Source organism: Lontra canadensis, unplaced genomic scaffold, assembly GCF_010015895.1.
Source record: "Lontra canadensis isolate GAN:19392208 unplaced genomic scaffold, GSC_riverotter_1.0 scaffold104, whole genome shotgun sequence".
Taxonomy (NCBI): Eukaryota; Metazoa; Chordata; class Mammalia; order Carnivora; family Mustelidae; genus Lontra; species Lontra canadensis.
The window spans coordinates 4,270,603-4,287,809 of NW_022631098.1; positions in this window are offsets into that span (position 1 = coordinate 4,270,603).

Genomic DNA, 17,207 nt, shown 5'->3' on the forward strand with positions numbered 1-17,207 from the left:
TGCAGTCACCATGAGAAACAGTATGGCAGTCCTCAAAAATTAGCACTATAATTACCTATGATTTAGGAATTCCACTTCTGATTGTATAACCCAAAGAGTTGAAAGTAGGATCTTGAAGAGATATTTGTACACCCATGTTCATATCAACATTATTCACAGTAGCTGAAATGTAGAAACACCTCAGGCGTTCATCAGTAGATAAATAGATAAAGTGTGGTGTATACACACAGTGAAATATCATTCAGCCTTAAAAAGGAGAGAAATTCTGACACAGACTCAAGCTACAACATGGATGAACCTTGAAGACTTATGCTAAGTGATAAGTCAGTCACAAAAAGACAAATTCAGTATGATTCTACTTATATGAGAGATCTAACCTAGTCAAATTCATAGAGACAGGAAGTAGAATGGTGGTTCCCAGGGGCAGAGGGAGAGGGAATTGAACAGTAGTTTAGTGGGTATAGTTTCAGTTCTGTGATATGAAGAAAGTTCTGGAGATTGGTTACAACAACAATTGTACACTTAAAAATTAAGATGATAAGTTTTGTGTTATGCATATTTTACCATAAAAAAGTCAGATCATATCGTTCACATGCAGAATCTTCTAGTAGCTTCTCATTGCACCAGAATAAATTACACCAGAATAAAATTCAATAAAATTCAAATGACCCCTTATGAGCTTTAGGCCCCACTGATTTGTCAATTGTCTACCTCCCTGACCTCATATGATAGTAATGTTCCAGTGTCACTGCTCGTATCCACTGGACCTGCTAACCTCTTTCCTACCATAAAGCTTTTGCTCTTGGCTTGGAACATTGTTCTCTATTTTCACACAGTTGGTTCCTTCTTACCTTCCAAATGTAAGATCAAATATTTCCTCTTCAAAGAGATTCTTCCCTAATCCTGTCTAAGGGAGCCCTCTGTCATACCTTGGTCACCATCTATCATATTGCCTCATTTAATTTATTCATAACCCTATCAGTATGTGAGATTATCTAATTTGTTTATGACTTCATTCAGCAGAATCTAAGTTGGATGAGAGCAAAAACTTTGTCTGGTTTGCTACTGTATACTCAAGGTTGACACATATATGTGCTGAATAAATATTAGCTAAAAAATAATTGAATTCATTAATATTTACTGGGTTGTCATTATGTTCCAGGCAATGTATTAGGCATCAAACATAAACAGACATGATGTGATCAACTTCATAATGATCTAGTAGTAGGCTATAGCCTTTCCCAAGAATGGAATCCAAAGGGCCATCACTTGTCAGGGACCTGCCTTAGAGGGGAAACAGACCTAGGTGATGTAGGGAGACCCCGATGGCTCCGTTGAGCCCCTGCTTCAAGCTTCACTCATGGTTAGTGGTCTCTTAGATTTTTTATTTATTTTATTTTTAAAGATTTTATTTATCTGACACAGAGAGAAGGAGCATAAGCAGGAAGAGCAGTAGGCAGAGGGAGAGGGAGAGGGAAAAGGAGGCTTGCCACTGAGCAGGGACCCCGATTCGGGACTCAATCCCAGGACCGTGGGATCATGACCTTAGTCAAAGGCAGATGCTTAACCAACTGAGCCACCTAGGGACCCGGACTCTTAGTTTTTTTTTGTTTGTTTGTTTGTTTGTTTTGTTTTTTTTTTTTTATCATAGTTCTCTTGTATGCTTATGCCAGTTTGATCTGGGTCTCTGCCCCTTGCAATCCAAAGAGTCCTAACCCATAAAGATGCAGCAGAGTTGCAAAGAGTCATGGACTCTTCATGCATCATGGATGGACATGGACATGTATAAGGAGTTGGAAAAAATGGGATTTTCCAGTTCCTCTTAGGCAAGCTACAGCATTTACCTGAGAGGGAGAGAACTGAGACGGCTGGGTATAAGTAAAATTTCTCTACATGTGAAAGGGAAGAATCCTCTTTTTAATCCAGTGGGAGAAGGAAGAAGAAAGGAGGGAAGAGGTGATGTAGGAGGGCATGAGAGGCCAACATTCACTCAGCCTCACAATCCCCAAATCATTAGGAAAGTCTGCAGACCTTCACAGTGCTTGGGCACAGCTGGGTTTGTATGTTTGGGGGGTCAGGGAGCGGTGGTGCAGGGCCTGGATTCCGTGCCTGGATGGACAGGATATGGAACTGAGGCAGTACTGATAGGCAGAGTAAGGCCTGAGAAAGGATGGCCCTGAAGTCATAGAAAGTGGGGAGGAGGCATTGGATTCTCCCCCGACTGTGGATTTGGGCTCACCTCATGTTGCTCCAGATCTCCCAAGAACAAGAGGCCCAAGATGATATCTGGTCTGTATAGATGATTTTTGCTTCTATTAAATATATTCTCAGTACATTACATTTCATTCATGTGCTAACAAGCATGAATAGTTTTGCATATACATATTATAGTCTTTGACTTTATATATCATTTTTAAAAATCTTACACAGAACTTTTCTTCCAAAGCCTTTCAGGCTCTTTTAGAAGTATTTTATAAATTTCAACCTATTTTAGAAGCTCTATCCTTATGTTCTGTGATTGTCATGGGGTTGCTATGATCATCCCACTTTGAATGCTTTACAGGAATTTGTTTTTCTTCTAAAAACATGGCCCAGGGCCAGAACCTGATTATAGATATCTGAGCCAGTGGTCAGTATCAACTCCAGAAAGAAATGTTATGAATTTTCAACATATTGTATAATCCGGGCTTTCTGAAATGACTGATGCTATTTTAAAAGCAAGAAGTAATCACAGTGCGTGCTGTGCTCAGTGACTCGTCACCACTGTGGATCAGAAGTCAGACACTGGCCAGATCTTCTACTTTAGATCGAGTCAAACAGGACCTGAGCACAGAGTTGCTGTCCTCTGTGCATGGCCCTCAGCCTGGAGGATGGCAGTGCCTAGAGATGCAGGTGGTAATGGCTTCACATCCTCGTCTTTCAGTCCTTTGGCATTTATTGTGTGCTGCAGAGCAGAAAGAGGTGGAGGCAGGAGGAGCAGTTAAAGACAGGCTTTGGTTCAGTCCTAGTTTCCTCTATGTTAGGCCTCTCTCTTTTTTGGGCACCTGGGTGGCTCAGTTAAGTGTTTGCCTTTGGCTCAGGTCATAGTCTCAGGGTCCTGGGATTGAGCCCCCCATCAGGCTCCCTGCTTGGCGGGAAGTCTACTTCTCCCTCTTCAGCTCCCTCTGGTTGTGTTCTCTCTCCCTCTATCAAATAAGTCAATCTTAAAAAAAAAAAATCAAGCCTCTTTCCTCTTAAAGGCTCAGATTCTTCATCTGTAAAATGGTGATAATTAACACCTATTTTGCAGAATTGTTGTGAGGATAAAGTACAGATACTGTACAAAACAGTTAGCCTGGGGTTAGTATGCAGACACCTCTTACGGTTATTACTATTATCAGTGCATCAATGAAATTATTCACTGCTGTGAAGAGACAAACATGAAAATAGTAAGTAAGAGGTTGCAGTTAAAACAGCAGAATCATCTACACAAAAACTATTTGCATCATGCAGACTATGTACACGTTTTGATTTTTATGTTACTGGTACATCTGTAGTGATTCAGCTATCTAGAAGGTAAAATGAAAAGTATTTGAAAAATGAAACTCTCTTGGGGCACCTGGGTGGCTCATTCTTTAAGCGTCTGCCTTCAGCTCAGGTCAGGATCCAAGGGTCCTGAGATCGAGTCCCTCTTTGGGCTCTCTGCTCAACGGGAAGCCTGCTTCTCCCTCTCCCACTCCCCCTCTTTCATTGTCTCTCATTCTGTCAAATAAATAAGTAAAATCTTTTTTAAAAAACTGCATTAAAAAAGAATAATTAAATTCTCCCAATTCCTTAGTTAAGCTCTAAATATCACCATGATATGGGTACGTCAGTGTGCTTCCCCAGCATGACCTGCCACTTCACCCTGCCACTTCTCACCTGCACTTCCCGTGTGCTGCCTGCCCCAACCCCTTCTCTTCTCTCTGCCTCATGGGAGGCAGTGCATAATGTTGGGATTGATACTGTGGGCTTTCCAGTTAGAGTGACCATAGGCGATTGCTAAACTTTCTGAATCTTTTCCCTCAAAAATGGGATACTCAGAGGTGCCTGGGTGGCTCAATTGGTTAAGCATCTGCCTTCGACTCGGGTCATGATCTCAGGGTCCTGGGATTGAGCCCTGTATTGGGCTTCCTGCTTGGTGGCAGTCTGTTTCTCCTTCTCCTCCCCACCCATGCTCTCTCTCACTATCTCTGTCTGTCTCTCTCTCAAATAAATAAAATCTTAAAAAAACAATAACAACAAAATGGGATACTCTAGGGGTGCTTGGGTGGCCAGTCAGTTAAGCATCTGACTCTTGGTTTCAGCTTAGGTCATGATTTCAGGGTGGCAAGATTGAGCCCCATGTCAGGTTCCACAATCATTGTGGAATCTGCTTGAGATTCTCTCTCCCTCTGCCCCTCTTCTCCACTCTCTCTTTAAAATAAAGAAATACACCTTTTTTTAAAAAATGGGATACTTCAGCTCACAGTGTTGTAGGAATTTAGTACAAAAATACCTGAAGTTCTCAGTGAAGGTTCTACTATGTGCAAGGTAGTTAATAAGTGGTTGTTATTTTTTCAATGATTGAAAATTTTTGCTGCATGCATGCTGATGATTGACAACATTCTAGCTTTTTCATTGGCTTAGTAAATAATGTACTCAGGGGCACCTGGGTGGCTCAGTCAGTTAAGTGTCCTGCCTTCAGCTCAGGTCCTGATCCCGGTGTTCTGGGACTGAACTCCTCATAGGGCTCCCTGCTCAGCAGAGAATCTGCTTCTCCCTCTCCCTTTGCCCCTCCCCCTGCTCATGCTCTCTCTCTCTCTTTCAAATAAATAATCTTTAAAAACTAAACAAATTAATAATGTACTCAAACATCTTGAAAGTATTGCTATTATCATGCAGTTTATAAACTACAGACGTTTATAAACTGGACAATGGTTAGATCAGTATTTCTCAAAACATGGTCCAGGGATTCCTGGGGGTCCCAAATATTCTTTTAGCAAAGTCCCCAAGACACTTTTATGGGGTTTGTAAGATTACATTCTCTTTCTAACAGTACTGTGACATCATTTGCCCTTTTTACTCTCATTCTGTCACCAGTGTTTTAGAGGCTACACAATATGTTATGTCACCAAGAGATTGAATGGAGAAGGAGATACAGGAAATCAGCTGTCTTCCTTTAAGGCAGGCTTTAGAGACATTTGCAAAAATGTATAATAATGTTATTTTTCTCACTATAAATTTTTTGTTTTGGAAATATAGTTATTTTTCATGAGTGTTATTTGAGATAACATGTAATTGGTTTATTACTGGGATCTTAAAATGAATTAATAAAATATTTTAAACTTTCATAGTTCTGATATGGTAAATGTTGATAGTTACAACCCACATAATCAAAAACTCTTGAGTTCTCAGTAATTTTTAAGAGCATAAGGAGTCCTGAGTCCAAAATGTGTGAAAATCACTGGATTTGGTACATTATGGTCCATGCAATGTAGAGTATTATGCAGTCATCAAAAAATCACAGAAATGTATTTGTTTATTTTATTTATTTATTTATTTATTTTTTTATTATTTATTTGACAGAGAGAGATCACAAGTAGACAGAGAAGCAGGCAGAGAGAGAGAGAGGGAAGCAGGCTCCCTGCTGAGCAGAAAGCCTGATGCGGGACTCGATCCCAGGACCCTGAGATCATGACCTGAGCCGTAGGCAGCGGCTTAACCCACTGAGCCACCCAGGCGCCCAATGTATTTGTTGATAAGGAAAAATATTCATAATATATTAAGTGGCAAAAGGTTACAAAATGGTGTGCTGTGTTACTTGATTCTTATTTAAAATGCATGTGCAGGGGCACCTGGGTGGCTCAGTGGGTTAAAGCCGCTGCCTTCGGCTCGGGTCATGATCCCAGGGTCCTGGGATCGAGCCCCGCATCGGGCTCTCTGCTCAGCAGGGAGCCTGCTTCCTCCTCTCTCTCTGCCTGCCTCTCTGCCTACTTGTAATCTCTGTCTGTCAAATAAATAAATAAATAAATAAAATCTTTAAAAAAAAATAAAATAAAATGCATGTGCATATGAATAAAAGATGATTCCGACTATTTTATGTTTATTTTGCTTGTCTACATTTTCTGTCTTTAATGTGTAATTAACATGGATTACTTCAGTAATAAGAAAAATAAAATTGATTTTGAAAAAAATTCAGTTTACTAAGGCATTCATGGTTGCCTTATAGCAAATAATCTTGACCAAAGATGCATATTTCTTCCATCATCTGACTGCAGTAGAGCAAATGGTTTGAAAACAGTACAAGCTAAATTCTGGGAAATTCTGCATTTTCTTGGGATGATGATTTGCAACGTTTTGAAATAACATAACAGTGTTCACCTAAAATGACCTAGAAACTTGACAAAGCATTTAAAAACGGACTGAACCAAATTTTAATGTTCTGGAAATACACAGCGTTATGAGGCTGGAACAAGTTGTTCATAGATTAGTTTCATGTCCTGCTCTGGGTCTTTATCTACTTCTTTCTTTCTTTCTTTTTTTTTTTCCTTTGCACTTAGTACTACAAGATGGTAGCCTGTATTATTCTCTAATGGTATACTGTGTCTCCGTTTTGTCACCAGAATGAGACTGTGTTATCTTTCAGAGCAAGGACTGGGTCTTAAAGTTCTTTTGCAACAATTATCATGGTACCCAACTGAGAGAGTTCAATATGGAGGAGGCACTAAGTAAACCCTTGAAAGATTGAAATGTTTCATCTTTCTTTCAGACTTTCTGACTAATTCATTCTTATTTCACATGAAAATCCTAAAAGGTCTTCTTTACTATATTATAAGTGTAGAAGGAGCTGGAGAATTCTTAATACCAAAATGTTTAGTTATTCCTGCAGCTTAAGAAAGCTAAGCTACTCTTCTGCAATCAGACATAGATGTTTATTACTTAAAAACAAAACATAACTTCCTCACTGATTTAGTGTCTGACAGGTCGTCACACTCTATGGTGCTAATTGCCTTATTTATGTCTGTTTTTTTCCATTTGAAACAGAAGTACCAAAGCACATGACGACCTGACTGAAGGATGGCTAATTTTCTGTATTAGCTGCCATGCTCTGATGATGTCTAGAAGAGAGGGGAATGAGGCAGAGGCTGCTGGACTCTCTCCCACAGGTACAGCCCATGTTCTGACAAGGCATTGACAGTGGACATGAGAGGTGGGGCCAGTTTCCAAGTCTCGATGGCGTTTTTTGGTTGGAAAAACAGAGTTTGTTGATGGCTTGGTGTGAGGAAGAAGGAGCATTTGAGGGTGAAACAAAGATTTCTAGCTTGGGGACAGGAGATTGGAAAGGCCATCTATAGAGTCAATGAGAGAAGGCCTGATGAGAATCTGGATATAATGGATTCAGGTAAAGACACAATAAATGTGAATTCAGTCTGAGACTTCTGTGGTATGTGAGTACCTCATTTCTTTGAATTTACTCTAAGGATAATATCCTTCTCCAGGCATTCCCCACGCTCAGTGTCCCCTGAACGTATTTACTCGGCTTGACTGTCTACTTTCTTCATCTCTGTAATCTATTAGGAAGGTTCCAAATTATCTCCAGCTTCTTCCTATGAACAGTGTCTTAGAAATAATATTAGAATGTCTGTTTTTCTAACCCAGCATATGATTGGAGTATCTTCTATTTCCATCCGTATCAAAAGGGTTTAGATTGTGCTGAGATTATGACCACCCTGAAGGCAGGAAACCCTCTCTCCTGACAATCCGTTTGAAAAACTTGAAAGCAAATAGATTCATATTCCAAATGAGGAGAGCTCTGTGTTGCTCTTGAGAACCTGGGGCGTGTTGTGATGGGCAGACCCCCAGAGTGAGGCTCTAAATAATCTGATTCACTGCAGTCGCTCTTCCCCTCCTTAGCTGTGTGAATCCCTTAATCTCTCCAGGTCTCACTTCACTCAGTTATAAAATTAAGGAGCAAGATAATCTCAAAAAAACCCAAAATGATGCTTATAATAATCACCATAGTTAATATGTGTATTGATTCCTTACTACGTGATAGGTATGGTGCTAACCATATACATTATCTCACTTTCTTATCAGCCCTTCTTTGAGGTGGGTACTAGTTTCACTCCCAATTTACAGACAAGAAAACTGAGGCTCAGAGAATTTAAGCAAGGTGCCCAGGTTCAAAAGCTAGTAAGTGGTGCATCTAAATTCAAATCCAGATCCACCAAACTCCCAAGCCTTTGCCCTTACCACTGGAGGACTGTTTCTCAGGATCCCTACCATTCTTTCTAAAATTTTCAAATTTGAAACAACAAAATTATAGTAAGTAGGACCATGGTGATGTTTTCTCCTCTTGTCAAAATTGAATAAGACTGCTAGAGAGCCAAAGAGTCTTTAACAATGTGAACAAGGCCAATTTTGCATTTTAAGTGATCTTCTAACATGTTGGAAGCCTAGTCCTGTACCAAGGGGAAGATGGACACCGCTCCCATTCTTGTTAGCACTGAGGGCAGGCCAGGAAAAGGTGTTTACGGGGCTCTTTATGGTGATCAGCCCCCAGTGTCCCTGCCTCCAGCTAGAGCTCATGATTCATACAGAAGAGAGTACTGTGGACATGATGTAGACATCATGGCCCTGTTGGGAAGCTTGAGTGGATGCACTGATGACCGAGAACTATTGCCTTGGGAACGTTCCTGAAGTGGATCTAAGACATTGCTTGTAGTTAGTCGTCGGATGTTGGTTAATGACACCTGCTAGGGTCGAAGAGTCTAATGTCTATGTCAGATCAGTAAGTTTAGAACTACAACATCCTCCCCCTCAATTAATTCAATCTCTAAGCACCTCCTAGGGGCCAGTCACGGCACTAGGTGTTGAGGACGCGAAGCTGCACTAGACATCGAGTGTGCCCTCGGGAGCTGCGGGGAGGAGAGAGACACACCAAAAATACAGCTCTGCTGGGGAAGCACAGTTCACTGAGCACACTGAGTAGGCTGAACCTAAAATAATATCAAGGAGGAGTTAAGTTTATGGTTGAAGGTCCCTAAATAGAGGTTCTGCGTTCCTTTTCTGGATACTCATCACTGAACTAGATACAAATCCAGCATAGCGATTTTTAGGCTGCTATCTAACAGAGAAGCTGATGGACAGACGCAGCTGGAAAATGAAACTATGCCATCAAAACAGGAAAGACCCTTCAGGGTCTTATGAGTGTCAATTGAAGGCTTTCTTATTAAGAGCTACGTATTTTCAGAAATTAGGTCACAAAAATTTGGGATTTTTAATATAACCAGACTGTAGAAATAGAATGCAGGATTGCACTACCTTTGACTTGTCATTCAGTCTGCTACAATGTGTAGCAGTCCCAGACAGTTCCAGGTAGGCCTGAGGACTTGACTCTGCAAATCAGTTAGGGACCCAGGTTCATGGAGGTTCCACCATCTTTAATACATAGTTTCCATCATTGCTCCAGACATAGACATCTAGCCAGGGTGAGGGGGAAGAGACCAGAGAATATCATGTAAGAAGATTTTATAGAGTAGGCTGTCTAGAAAGTGGTGCATATCACCTCTGGACATATTTAGTCTCTGGGGTATTGCTAAGAGGCCACAGGCAGCTGGGAAAGGCAATTCAGCTGTGACTCCAGAAGAGAAGATGGTTTGGTCAATAGTGAACAGTTTTTGCCACAGCCATAGATGGGGATGGGACAAGTAAGCCAAACATGTCTTCTGGAGACCCAACCTGAAAGAATAAAAAGTTGGAAGGAAGAGAACAAGATAATCTCTACTGAAACAGTTTAAGTTCTCCTACACCTCTCACAGGGAATAAGGCTAAGTCACAAAGCAGCAGACACGTCCAGATTTTCCAATTGGATTTCACAGAGTGAAGTGAGCTAACTATGTGTGTGTCTATATGCAGATTTACACTTTTAGTGTGAACTATGAGTATTATTCTGATTATTATACTCCTTATTATGAAATCATATGCAAATGTCATTCATCTCTGAATAATAATAATAATAATAGCTATTATATATTGAGCTGTCATTGGGCAAATTGAGTTTTCTCAATGAAACTATCAAGTACCATGCAGTCTTGGTGATCACAGCTTTGTGGTAAAGCTTGAAATTGGGCAACGTGATGCCCCCAGTTTTTTCTTTTTCAACATTTCCTCAGCAGTTCGGGGTCTCTTCCGATTCCATACAAATTTTAGGATTGTTTGCTCCAGCTCTTTGAAAAATGCCGGTGGAATTTTGATCGGAATGGCATTGAAAGTATAGATTGCTCTAGGCAGTATAGACATTTTAACAATGTTTATTCAAGTAGCTGCTATTATTATAAGAATTTTATAGATGAGGAATTACAGACCTAGAAAAGTTGCATAATGAGCAGTTAACATAAATCAGATAGTGTTACTCTCTTAAAATTTTAGTGGCTTCCTAATGTGATTAGAATAATCCAACCTCCTTACTTTGGTGTACATATCTTCTATAATATGGCCCACCTTTATTTTTTAATCTCTTCTCTTCCTTCTCTATGATCCAGTCTCAGGGGGCTTATTTTTGTTTGAAACCCCAAATTCATCTTGCTTTAGAACCTCTGGACTTACTATTCTCTTGGCCCTACATTTCTCAAATGTCTAGATTGTTTTTGTTAATCAGGTTGCAGGTCAAATCTGATCTCTTGAAAGAGACCTTCCCTGATGATGCTATTTAAATTAGCATGTTTGTTCCCTGGCACAGAGGGTACTTATTAAATATTGCTGAATGAAAACAGAAAAGAGTAATTCAAACCCAGTTATAAGTTAGCAAGAGGTAGAGCTGGTGTTCCAGGTGTTCTTTCTTATGTTAAAAAGCAGCTTGTGATCGTCTACTATGAAGTCCATAGGCATTGAGTACACACTGTCGGTTGAACCCAGCAGCGGTGTTTTCAGAGACTGAAGACAAGAACTTGTTAGATTTCAGCTCTCATTAGTGACCTCTGGTAAGGATGCCCCATTTGTGGTTTTGTCATTTGTGACTGTCTACACAACCTTCCAAGTCTGAGTTTCTCTGTCTATGAAAATTCCATTTACCTCATCTTGTTCTTGGTGAGGATTACATGAGATAAGCATGTGAAAACTTCTCTGGAGACTCTAAAACATTATATGAAGATCTATTTTTGCAAGAAAGGAAAAGAAATACATGTTTTCTTTCTCAGTCCTTTCCGTGGAGTGTTGTATATGGCAGGAAATAGTGGTAGGAGGAGGGACAGGTGGGAGGTGAGGCCCTGAGCTCTCTTTGGCCAGCTGGGACAATGACATTCCCCACCTTCACACTGAGGATGGGACCTGAGTCCAGGCCCATCATAGTGCTTACATTAGCAGAGACTGGGAGCAGTTTCTAGGGGATAAACGTGCTCAAGTGAAAATTACTTTCTCTGAGAACGTGACCCCACCAATGATTCACTCTGTAGTTGGAGGAGGCCTCCATGTCCCAGAGTGCAGACATAATCACCCTCAGTAGGGCTATGTGATGGGGAATGTAGATAATTGCATTCTGTGACACCAGCTTCCAGTTTACCACCACACAGCTTTTGTTTTGTTTTGTTTTTGCAAGTAGACATCATAAGAGTATGAGGTATCTCACTGTGGTTCTTACTGTATTTCCCTAAGGATTACTGGTGCTGAACATCTTCTTATATGCTTGTTGTCCATTTGTGTATCATACTAGAGAAACACAACTAGAGTCTTAGGCTCATTAATATTTATTTATTTGTTTGTTTGTTTATTTGACATTGACTTGTAGGAATACTTTTTTTTTAAGATTTATTTTATTTATTTTAGGGAAACAGGGAGAGCAGAAGGAGAGGGAATGAGGGAGACAGGGTAAGAGAAAGAGGGAGAGAGAAAGAGACCCCCAAGCAGATTCCCTGCTGAGCATGGAACCTGACACTGGGCTCAATTTCACAACCCTGAGACCATAACCTGAGCTGAAATCGAGAGTCAGATGCTTAAGCGATGAGCCACTCAGGTGCCCCATATTTGTAGGAGTTCTTTATGTACTCTGGATTTTAACCCCTTATCAGACATGATTTGCAAATATTTTTCCCATTCTGTAGGTTGCCCTTTAAGTCTGCTGATTGTGTCCTTTGATGCACAGAAACTTTCTTTTTTGTGTGTATAGTCCATTTTGTCTACTGTTTTCTTTTGTTGCCTATATTTTTGGTGTTATATCTAAGAAATCATTGCCAAATCCAATGTCATGAAGATTTTCTTCTGTTTTCTTCTAGGAGCCTTACAGTTTTAACTCTTACACTTAGATCTTTCACCAATTTTGAGTTAATTTTTGTCAATATAAGGTAAGGGTCTACATTTACTCTTTTGCATGTGGGTCTCCAGTTTTTCTAAAACTGTGTGTTGAAAAGACTGCCCTCTCTCTGTTGAATAGCTTTGGCGCCCTCGTGGAAGATCATTTGACCATATATGCAAGCGTTCATTTCTGGACTCTCTGTTCTGTCCAGTTGGTCTATATGTCTGTCTTAGGCCAGCACCACACTGTTTTGATTGTGGTAGCTTTGTAATAAGTTTTGAAATCAGGAATTGTGAGGCCTCCAACTTTACTCTTCTTTTTCAAGATTGTTTCTGTCCCTTCAAAGTCCCTTGAGATTCAACACAAATCTTGGGATGGATTTTTTTCTATTTCTAGAAAAAATGCTGCTAGGATTTTGGCAGAGATTGCACTAAACCTATAGATTGCTTTGGGTAATATTGACATACGAGCAATATTAAATCTTCCAGTCCATGAAAATGGGCTGTTTTCCTATTTGTGTGTATTGCATTTCTTTCAGCATTTTTTGGGTAGTTTTCATTGTGCAAGTCTTTTGCCTCCTGAGTTAAATTTATTTCAGATATTTCTGTGCATGTGTGTGTGTGCTATAATAAATGAAATTGTTTTCCTTTTGGATTGTTTATTGTTAGTATGTAGAAATACAAATAATTTTTAATGTTGACTTTGTATCTTATGGCTTTACTCAGTTTTTTAGTTATAACAGTATTTCTGTGGAATCTTTTGGGTCTTCTACCTATGAGATCATGGTGTTTGCAAACAGAGATCCTTTTATTTCTTCCTTTTCAATTTGCACACCATATATATTTTTTTAATTTGTTTGTTGCCTAATTGCTATGTCTGGAACTTCTAGTACTGTGTTAAATAGGAGAGGTGAAAGTGAACATCCTTCTTACTGAATAATACAATTATCCTGTGTCAAAGGAACCAGCAATATATAGGAAACTGACTTCAAAGGTGAACTTTGACTCTTGCATTGCTTTGCACTCCCCTGTGTGTGCTCCAGCAGGGACAGTGACCTAGGCCACAATCACATTCAACAAATATTCATGGATGAACAGGCCCTGAAGATTTAGAGAACAAGACAACAAAGTCCCTGCTTTTGTGGGGCTGACAGTCTAGTTTGGGTGAAAGTGTATTTGAGGAATAAACTATGATCAAATAAACAATAAGAAAAATTTTGAAAGGGATAAGTCCTGTAGAGAACATGCGACAGGACTGATGGAAAGATAATGACTTGGAGATAGTTAAGGCCATTGTGTTTGAAGAAGTGACACTTGAGCCATGATGTAAATGAGCCATGTTAAGACCCAGAGGCAGTGTTCTAGACAAAGGAACCACAAGTGTGTGAGTCTATGGCAGGACTAAGTTTGTCATGCTCAAGCAAGTGAAAAAAGGCCAGTGAGGTTGAGCAGAGTGAGCAAGGACAAAGTTACAGAAGATGAAGTCAGAGACGTTGGCTGGAGCCAAATCCTAGAGGCCCTCGTGGCACAAGGGAAGGATTTATTCTCTGATGATATTGTCTACATTTTAAAGGCATTGTTCATCTATGTGCTGCTATGCAGATAATGGGCATGAGGATAATGGGCTATCTCCACATGGCTCTCACACATTCTCTTGCACAGTCTTTGTCCCCCATTGAGCACAGGAATTCCCTACACCAGGCAGAGGCTTGTCTTTCATTCTCATACCAGGTACCAGCCAGCTTTTGAGGACTGCAGGGTACTGGGAGAAGAGTGGAAACAGAGACGGTGAAGAGAAAGAACCACTCCTCAATTTTCAGACTTTGAGACTTTGAGTAGAGGTGAAAGTATAGTGGACACCATCAGTACCTTGTCCATATGCCGTCCGTCTGCACCACCGTGTGCGTTCCAAGGACATCATGGACTCACCTTGCCTGAAGGCTGGCCAGAACTGCTGGGGGAGGTTCCCCTGGAAGCAGCCCTCTGCCAATGACCAGATGGGAGATGCAAGATAAATATTCGAATTCCCTTGCCCTTCACATGGGATAGCTCAGATGTGTTCTACATGTTTTATGGTTTTCCAGAATTCCCCAGCAGGACTGAGCCCCAGTTGTCCACAGAAGAATCTTGCTTGATATTGCACTGTTTATTAGCCTCCACTCTCTCCCATTTGCTACACTGCTGGTGCTCATATTCTTATCTCAGACTCTGCTTCTGGGGTAACCTGCCATATGAGAGAGAATATCTGACCTAAATCCTGATGATTATGCACTGGCTGTTGGGATCATGTCAGAGGATGCATTTATTGAGTGCGTCCTGTACATTTTTCTATGGACTTCAAGACATAGGAAGCAACATGAAAGCTTTAACTTGTGAATAGATTTTGTAAATTATGAACTGCTCCTGCAGACTGGATATAAGCAAGCAAGATGAAATCAAACATCTTTGCATTTTGCTCAGTTTGTATCTCTAGCATTTAATTTGCTGGTTCTAGTAGACACTCAAGAAATACTTACTGGATGAGTGAAGTAGAAAATATGGCAAATATCCAGGGATGAGATGAAATGTACATACATTTTTATTTCTTAGATTCTTGGAAAGCCCAAGGTAGTGGATAACCTTCCTTGATTCTCTTTCATTTTATCTCTCTGTGCCCAAATTACAGCTGGGAATTGGGAATGAGGTGTGTGTTGGTACTGTGACATTCACTTAGTTTTTCTCTGTTAATTTTTCTGAGCTTAACTTTTATTTAACTAATTCAACAAATATTATCCAGCACCGACTAAGTGTCAGGCACTCTTGCCGAGAACATGGAAATACATGGGCTAGCAAAGAGACAGAATCCCTTCCCTCTTGGAACATAAATGTTGTTGGGGATAGAGATACTGTAAAAATTATTATATGAGCCAATTTTAATTATAATTGTATTAAGTACTATAAAGTAAATGTACAGTATATCATGGAGCATATAACTAGAGACCTAATGTAGTCCAGAAATCTAGAGAAAGTTCATTTGAGAAAGTGACATTTAAATTGAAACTTATAAAGTAAAATGATTGAATTAAATATTTGGCGATTTCCTCTTTGGCTTTGAAATCCTGTGATCATATCCTACTTTAAACACTGTTTAAATTCTTATGCCAATCTCTGGGACAGTGCTGGGTTGTGGCTCTAAGTCATGAAGCCAGCTTCTTGCCCTCCAAATGACTCTGTGACAAGAGGCACACAGGTTCTTGGCCCAGATTACCCAACACAGTTCCCTGCAAGAAGATCTTGAGGATTTTAAAGACACAAGGTCGTGATGTATCTGTACTTGTTCCACCAGTTTTTCTAACTTCCTGTATGCTCATTCTTTTTGGCCTGTTTTGCCTCTTCTGTTAACCCATCAATATATCTCTAGTTTGAATACTGAAGGGACCTTACTGAGGGCAGATGCACACTTTTGGAGATGGAGACAAATAAGATTTGGAATTTGAAAGAATAGGTTCAGATAATTCTCATGTACAGGTTCCAGGTATTGGTAAAGATTCAAAAAGCAATAGAATATGTCATTTTTCTGGGTTCTCCTTGTGTGTGTGTGGCCCAATCACTCTTACAGATTTATCTTCGTCCTGAGGACACTAAATTCTCCAGCTGTAGACACAGCTCTTCTAGGTCTGTTCCTCTCTACAACTAGGCAGCGCAGCCTAGAAGTACCGTCCAATAATTGTGAATCTTCATGGCAGTTTAGTATGAAATCTTGGAAGAATAAGGTATGTTAATCCAACTTTTCACTGATTTTTAAAATTTCCTTACAATTTGCTGATTAACCAGTGTTTCAATAAGCCAATACAGAAAGCTCATTGCCTCCTAAGGCAAATGACACATTCCAGTTTTTTTTTTAAATTTATTTTTTAAAATTTCTCTTCAGTGTTCCAGAACGTTGTTTATGCATCACACCAGTGCTCCATGCAATACATGCCCTCCATAATACCCACCACCAACTCACCCAACTTTCCACTCCCGCTCCCCTCCAAACCCTCAGTTTGTTTCTCAGAGTTCACAGTCTCTCAGGGTTCATCTCCCCCTCCAATTTACCCAAACTCACATCTCCTCTTCATCTCCTCATGTCCTCCGTGTTATTCCTTATATTCCACAAATAAGCAAAACCATATGATAATTGACTCTCTCTGCTTGACTTATTTCACTCAACATAATCTCTTCTAGTCCTGTCCATGTTGATGCAAAAGTTGGGTATTCATCCTTTCTGATGGAGGCATAATACTTCACAATATATATGGACCACATCTTCTTTATCCATTCATCTCTTGAAAGGCATCTTGGTTCTTTACACAGTTTGGCGACTGTGGCCATTGCTGCTATGAATATTGGGGTACAGATGGCCCTTCTTTTCACTACATCTATATCCTTGGGGTAAATACCCAGTAGTGCAATTGCAGGGTCATAGGGTAGCTCTATATTTAATTTCTTAAGGAATGTCCACATTGTTTTCCAAAGTGGCTGCACCAACTTGCATTCCCACCAACAGTGTAAGAGGGTTCCCCTTTCTCCACATCCTCTCCAGCACATGTTTCCTGTCTTGTTAATTTTGGCCATTCTAACTGGTGTAAGGTGGTACCTCAATGTGGTTTTGATTTGAATCTCCCTGATGGCTAGTGATGATGAACATTTTTTCATGTGTCTGTTAGCCATTTGTATGTCTTCATTGGAGAAGTGTCTGTTCATGTCTTCTGCCCGTTTTTTGACATTACTATCTGTTTTGTATGTGTTGAGTTTGAGGAGTTCTTTATAGATCTTGGATATCAGCCCTTCGTCTATAGTGGCATTTGTGAATATCTTCTCCCATTCTATGGGTTGCCTCTTTGTTTTGTTGACTATTTCCTTTACTGTGCAGAAGCTTTTGATCTTGATGAAGTCCC